Source organism: Hordeum vulgare, chromosome 4H (assembly GCF_904849725.1).
Source record: "Hordeum vulgare subsp. vulgare chromosome 4H, MorexV3_pseudomolecules_assembly, whole genome shotgun sequence".
Classification (NCBI taxonomy): domain Eukaryota; kingdom Viridiplantae; phylum Streptophyta; class Magnoliopsida; order Poales; family Poaceae; genus Hordeum; species Hordeum vulgare.
Genome location: NC_058521.1, coordinates 218,475,358 through 218,481,496, shown reverse-complemented (window position 1 = coordinate 218,481,496; position 6,139 = coordinate 218,475,358). Strand labels below are relative to the sequence as shown.

General features: G+C 45.4%; 1 pseudogene; it reads left to right on the top strand.

Annotated features, from left to right (window-relative positions):
* Positions 1–967: 967 nt before the first annotated feature.
* Positions 968–4,729, top strand: LOC123448416 (annotated as a pseudogene).
* The last annotated feature ends 1,410 nt before the right edge of the window (positions 4,730–6,139 follow it).

Sequence of the window (6,139 nt, the reverse complement as noted above, 5' to 3'; positions counted from 1 at the left end):
TACATGGGGTTCAGTAGCAGGGGCATGTTTTTTGTGTGTTCATTTTTTAGTACTTTTGGGCTGGGTAATGACCAGCAGTAGGCAGGATTGCACATAGGGACAGGCAATGTGATTAGATAAGCTTGTTAGTCACAGGCAGAGAGTTCACTTTTTAGCATTGTTTCCTTTGAAATTAGGCAAGTTTTTACAATACTTGGGTTCCACCAGTAGGGCTAGTTTGCATATATAGGACAAAACACTTGGATAGGCAGAGAGTTTTCATGCTGTCTAAGTTGGCTTTTTCACATGCAGAGAGGGTCACTTGCAGCTTTTGTTTCCTTCAGATTTGGGCAAGCTTTCACAATACCTAGGGTTCAGCAGCAGGCAAGTTTTTTGTGTGTTCATTTTTAGTACTTCTGGGCTTTTGGGGAATCATTATGAGTTGCAGTCATTATCCTGTTTTTGTCTACACAGCCATGGCTGTTTGTCTTGATGACCATCCATGCTTTTTTACCCGATTTGATCAATCTGTAACTCAATTGTATTGATACGAAAACTATTACTTATTAGCATATCAATCATTCTGCTGAGCATCCATATAATTGTAACAGTGTAACTGTATTCTACACGAGTAAGTCTGTACTAGTTCTATGTTCTTAGTTCTGATAGTCCATGCACCATTCTGTGCGGTCTTTTCGCCTGCTGACCTCTGTCTAAGATTTTGTGTTTTTCCTTATACATACTCTGCCTTTTCCTAATAGCCATTTCATTTTCCCCTAATACCACCTGCATCCATAGGCAATGGTATGTGTTTCTGTAGGCAATTAGAGAGAGAGAGATAGACACATTGACAAAAAGGCAGAAATAATTTTGCACACACGCGTTCTTTTTTTTCCCTGAGTTTTTCACCCATGCAAATATATGAAAAACTGGTTCAGCTTAGAAGTCATGAAAATAATCCATTTCTTTTCTGCTTTTTTTACAGAGGCAAACATGGAACAGAAATAGTGAAAACTAGGCACCACCACCCCTGGCACGACAGTTTTCAAGATGGAGGATGTCCCAAATCAACACAACAGCAAGGTACTGACCATGCATTTTTTTTCTTTTCCTTTCAATTTTTTCACAACATTATTTCATGCCTTGGGTGGGGATTCAGGCAAAAAACCTACAATCTAGATAAGTAAGAAATTTAACACAATTTTTCTAGGCTAAACAAGAGATCTCATGTGGGCTTTTTTCTTTGTTTTCTTACTTTTTAACAGGGAGTAGTACAAACAAATGTCATGGACAGGATCTATGCTGGGGGTTACAAAGTCGTAGACGCCCAAGGAAGAATCAGGTTCAGGAAGGAAGGAACAGAGCATCCCCTGCAAGGCTTGTTAAGCTAAATAAGAGCCTGGACCAAACTCAAAGGGATCTGATTGAAAATGAATATTTCATGGGAGGTATTCTGAAGATTGAGGCAACAACAATGCCTGCTGATCTCAGTAGGTGGGTGTTACAGAGGTACAATCCAAAGAGCGAGTGTACAGAAGTCCCAGGCAGGGGCGAGATACCCGTAACAGCTGATAGAGTTCACCAAACACTGGGCCTACGCAACTCGAGAGAGGAAGTGTTCTATGCGTGGGATGCAGAAGCCATATCGTTCATAAAAACAAGTATGGGTTCGAACGTGGAAGCGCCCCAGAGATAACAACCTTCTGCAAGATGATCGAACACATGAATGGAAGAGCAGATGATGATTTCATGCACGCCTGGTTGATTGTGGTGGTTAGCACGCTCATGTACCCCACGATGAGCCTCCATGTCAGCCCTCGATGCTATCCAATAGTCGCTGACCTGGATAAAGTAAAGAGGCTAAACTTGTGTTCCTTCATGGCAAATCAGATAAGGTCTTCATTAGGATTAATGAGTAGAAAGAAGAAGGCAGTAAATTGTTGCGTGCACCATATGGTTGTAAGTGCATTTTTTTCCACCTTACTGATTTGTTTTTTCATTCCAAGAGTACAACAACAGAGAGAGCTAAAACTAACCACTTTTTTGCGATGGGACAAACAGGTGTTGTATGTTGATTCACCGGTGGTCGATATTCAAGTACCAGATTGCCCAGTCCGGGATGAAGCTTGGGACAGCAAGCGCATAGTGCAAGTTGCAAAATCTGACAGAAAACCACAAGGAGGTTACGGCAAGCTGAGAGTGAGATTTTTTGCAAAAATTTCATCGTTGTGTTAATGTGTTCATCTAGTTCTAGTATATGTAACTCATTCCATTTTATTCCCAGCTAAAATAAAGATTCACGAACAACAAGGTGGATGGCCTTTTTGTTGGATATGAACAGACTGAGAAATACATCTCTTCCAAGTTGCCACCTACATTCAAAAAAGACGTATGTTTCTAAACCGGCTGAGTTTTCTTTTAAGTCCCATTTTATATGTTAAAAGAAGGCTGACCTTTCCCTTTTGAACCATTCTTTTCAATTCCGTTTTTTGTAGAAGAAGAGGAAGATTTCAACAATGCTCAGCAAGTTATGCTCAGAAAACATTGGCACTTTCATTGAGTATATTGGCAAACTGGATAGGGATGAGGTTGGCAGCTCAAAGAACAATCTGAACAAGGCAAAGCGACAAAGGGATGTAGGTGACCAAGGCACAACTGTTGAAGAAGCTGATAATGATGGGGGCATCTTGGAGGACGACGAAGAGTACTTGCCTAGCTCAGAGTCTGGGGAAGATGAAGAAGTAGCAAGCACAGATGACAGCTCTGATGCATTTGTCACCCCAATACCAACAGTTCCAAAGCAAAATAAACTCACACAAAGTAAATTGGTTTCAACGAGCAGGGCTTATGCAATGACCAAGGAAGGTTCATCAAGTGGGCGGAGCCGGCCAAGGAGAGTGCAAATCATAGCAAGTACGCAGAGGAAAGCCACGCAAAGATGACATGCAAGGTAAACCCGAGGGAACATATGTCAAGCAATGAAAATAGATTGCAAGTTTACACAACTGCTAACATACATGGGTCAGGGAAAACTGGGCATAGGATATCGAAAAGTGAGATTGATGACAAAACAACTTTGGAATCAGGCGGCAACCACATCACAATCCTTGATATCACCCCATTATCATCAGCCCCACCTATAAAACAAAGGGATGACACCTACTACACGCTTGCAACCACGGAGTCATGCCCAGCACCTAGCAGCAAAACAAAGGGAGGACACCTACTCGAGATCAAGCAACACAATATGCATTGCACACGATCTAGAGAAAATTCTGTTTGGGTCCTTTGGCGAAGCAACAAGCAATGCTGCATGCACAAGTTGCATCACCAAACCTGGGTCCTACATCACCATTTCATGACAACAAACTAGCAGGACCAACACATGATTGTCCATCATTCAACTTGAATAGGAGCTTCCACGAAGACGAGAGCACCAAGAGGGTTGTCTCCGCATCATTGAAGCCATGCAACCTAGATGTTTCTCTAACAGAAACTGGAGATGATTGGGGGCTGGACCTGGACCCCGAGATGTTGCAGGAAGTGTGTTATAAGGCAGAAATGGAGTTTGCAAAGAGAAAAGAAAATGAAAGGTCGGAGATGCAGGAGAGGACTGCAAAGCAAAGTCGATACAGTGATCAAGATGTGAAAACCCCAGCTCAAACAACAAGAGCAGCAACAGTAACAGTAGGCATTGCTAGCTCATCACGGACACCAGCAGTTGTTGCACATGAAAGAGAGTTGTAAGGGTGCAAGCGCAACTGAGGTCACCATACGTCGACCCTCAGAACGCAGTTCTGTTCTACTGTTCAAAGGAAGTATGCGACATATACGATGATGTGTGTCAGCACTCCACACAAACAACCAGGAGCAAGGGGAAACTAACTGACAACACGTAAGACATCAAAATCACCCTATACTTTTCAGCCCCTATTTTTCTCCTTTTTTCCCTCAGTTTCATAATGAAAACTAAGACTGGTTTCTATATATTTGCCAAAACTAACCAACAGCAAACCAATTTTAAACTATGACGAGTTCTTCATCAGCCACAATGAACTCGCGAACTCCATGGCGCCTGAAAAGAAGATGGACAGCCTAGTGGCTCAGATTGCAATCATTTCTTTAAGGGGACGAGAAATAAGGCCAAAGAAGAGAATAATGCCACTATGAATAGCTGTAAGCAATTTTTCCTTTTTCTTTCTTTTTTCATCTAGATACACAACAATGCAACTAAAAAATGTCAACATTCATTTTTTTCCTTCTTTTTTTGTGTACATGTGTGAGCCAGACATACTTCCAGAACAACTGTTTCAATAGGAGTGACAACGACAAACATTTTGACAACAACACACACAGGATAAACAGATGTGAATCAGTTAGTACGTATCTATTTTTCCTTCCAGTTTTTTTGGTCTTTTTAAAAAAAATCTGCATGGAAGTTGCTTCTTCTGTTGTGTCCATCTCACTAACTCTCTTATGCATGACTAGATTTCATTACCAACACTCGAGATTCGTGAGAAGGGGAATCCAAAAGACATGGGGCACTACTGGGTGTTGGTGTTGAACATTAGGGACAAGCACTTCGAAGTGCTACATTCAGCAAGGACACTGAAAGACAAGGCGTTTCTGGCAACAGCATTGAAGATCATTGATGGGATAAAGCAAATTGGGGGAGGCACTACAATACCTCAAGCGCGCAGATTAACGATTGGGGACTACAAGAAATCAAATACCCTAGACAGGATAACGGGTAAGCCCCCCACCAGACCCTATGTTTTTTCCTGTTTTTTTACCATCTTTTGTCACAAATGAGTTTTCATCCCTTACAGTAAGGCACTATGACCAATTTTTTTTATTTATGCACGCACATCTATTTGTAGCCTACATACACAAACACCACACTTTTTTTTTTTTTTGCAAAAAACACATAACCTGGGCCAAACCAACTTGCCCACACGCCAAAAAACAACCGAGGTGATATGTTGCCTAAGACCGCCCGTTAGTCGCCTACACGCGACCCACGTACCAGAACACACAGTTTTCCATTGTTAGGAGTCGCCTAACCTCGGAGACAAACTTGCCCGCACATGCAACAAAACAACAACGGGGTGATATGTTGCCTAGCACAGACCGTTTGTCGCCTAGCCCCGTCGACCACCCCTGGCACGCCAAGTAGCCACTCAACGCGGATGGGGCCGCGACACTTCTCGCCCACACCGACGAGCTAGGTCGCCTAACACGGAACACAAAGTCGCCCAAAGAACCGACGACCACCCATCGGCACGCCAAGTCGCCGTTCAAACACGGATGGGGGGCCGCGGCACTACTCGCCCACACCGACGAGCTAGGTCGGCTAACACGGAACACCAAGTCGCCCAAAGAACCAACGACCACCCCCCGGCACACCAAGTTGCCATTCGACATGGATGGGGGGCCGCGACACTTCTCGCCCACACCACGAGCTAGGTCGCCTAACACGGAACACCAAGTGGCCCAAAGAATCGACGACCACCCACCCCCAAGCATGCCAAGTCGCCGCTCGACACGAATGAGGGGGCGCGACACTTCTCGCCCACACTTACGAGCTAGGTCGCCTAACACGGACCACCAAGTCGGCCAACGAATCGACCACCACCCACCCCCGGCACGCCAAGTCGTCGTTCAAACACGGATGGGGGGCCACGGCACTGCTCGCCCACACCGACGAGCTAGGTGGCCTAACACGGACCACCAAGTCGCCCAAAGAACCGACCACCACCCAGCTCGGGACGCCAAGTCGTCGCTCGACACGGATGGGGGTTGCCAGCACTACTCGCCCACATCGACGAGCTAGGTCGCCTAACACGGAACACCAAGTCACCCAAAGAACCAAGGACCACCCCCTGGCATGCCAAGTCGCCGTTCAAACATGGATGGGGGGCCGCGACACTTCTCGCCCACACCGACAACCTAGGTCGCCTAACACGAAACACCAAGTCACCCAAAGAACCGATGACCACCCACCCCCCCGACATGCCAATTCGCCGCTCGACACGGATGGGGCGCCGCGACACTTCTCGCCCACACCGACGAGCTAGGTTGCCTAACACGGACCATCAAGTCACCCAAAGAACTGATGACCACCCACCCCAGCACGCCAAGTCATCGCTGGACACGGATG